Source organism: Glycine max, chromosome 7, assembly GCF_000004515.6.
Source record: "Glycine max cultivar Williams 82 chromosome 7, Glycine_max_v4.0, whole genome shotgun sequence".
In the NCBI taxonomy this organism is placed as follows: domain Eukaryota; kingdom Viridiplantae; phylum Streptophyta; class Magnoliopsida; order Fabales; family Fabaceae; genus Glycine; species Glycine max.
The window spans coordinates 27,326,746-27,328,146 of NC_038243.2; positions in this window are offsets into that span (position 1 = coordinate 27,326,746).

Consider the following 1,401-nt stretch of genomic DNA (forward strand, 5'->3'; position numbering starts at 1 on the left):
GCAATTGAATATGGCGATTGGGAAGAGTCGTATGCGAAACTCTCGTCATGGCTAACACATGCAAAATCATTCTCTTAGCTCTCACTTTCAAATACTACATGACGATTTTGTTGTTGGTAATAGGGTGAGTCGTGAACATCGTCAGTTTCATAGAGTATTTTGGACATTTGGTCAATGCAAAGAGGCTTTTAAGTACTGTAAGCCAATCATACAAGTTGACGGCAGACATTTATACGGCAAATACCGTGGGACCCTGTTAATGGCCACATCGCAAGATGGAAATGGTGGTGTTCTTCCTCTAGCATTCGCCGTGGTCGAAGGTGAGACGCTAACAGCATGGTCATGGTTTTTGGCCCACTTGCGTGAACACATCACAGATAAGAATGGAATTTGTCTAATATCTGATCGTCACACGAGTATAAAGTCTGTTGTCGCTAACGAAGCACTTGGTTGGCAACCTCCCCACGGTTATCATGTGTACTGCGTCCGACACATAGCCAGCAATTTCAATCGCAAATTCAACAACGCGAAACAAAAAGAGATGTTCAAGAAATTGGGTAAGGTTTATTTTATACATTAATTTAATTTGAGTTTCATGTCTACGTACAACTTTTGATGATAACAAATTTGATGCAGCGTACACTCCTTGCAAGCATGTGTTTGATCAAAACTTAGAAAAAATTCATCAATTGAGTCCAGCCATAGAAAGATGGATTGATCTCATTTCAAAGGAAAAATGGACCATGGCTTATGATACATCTGGACGATGATATGGTCACATGACAACCAACCTATCAGAATGTGTGAATAAGGTGTTGAAAGATTGTCGCAGCATTTCCAATAACACCCGTGGTCAAGTCACGTATAATGAGTGCTGGAACGTACTTTGTTGATCGTGTCCGCCAAGCCCAAAGACAATTAAGAGGAAGGCCAAGTTTATTGTTCTAAGCTTGTACAGAACTTAGGGAAAAATCAAGAACAAGCTTGTTCGCACATCGTTCGCGTGTATGATATCCACTCGACAAGGTTTGAAGTAGAGGAGACCTTCAATCCTATAACACAACGTGGCGGACAAAAGTGGGAAGTTAACTTGAATGGCCATTATTGTCAATGCGGAAGGTATTCTGTGCTTCACTATCCATGTTCACACATTATTGCAGCTTGTGGTTACGTGAGCATGAACTACTACCAATATATAGATGTTGTTTACACCAATGAGCACATCTTAAAAGCATACTCCGCACAGTGGTGGCCTCTTGGGAATGAAGTGGCAATTCCTCCTTCTGATGAGGCATGGACACTAATCTCTGACCCAACTACAATTCGTGCGAAAGGTCGGCCAAAATCAACAAGGATAAGGAATGAGATGGATTGGGTTGAACCATCTGACCACCGACAAAA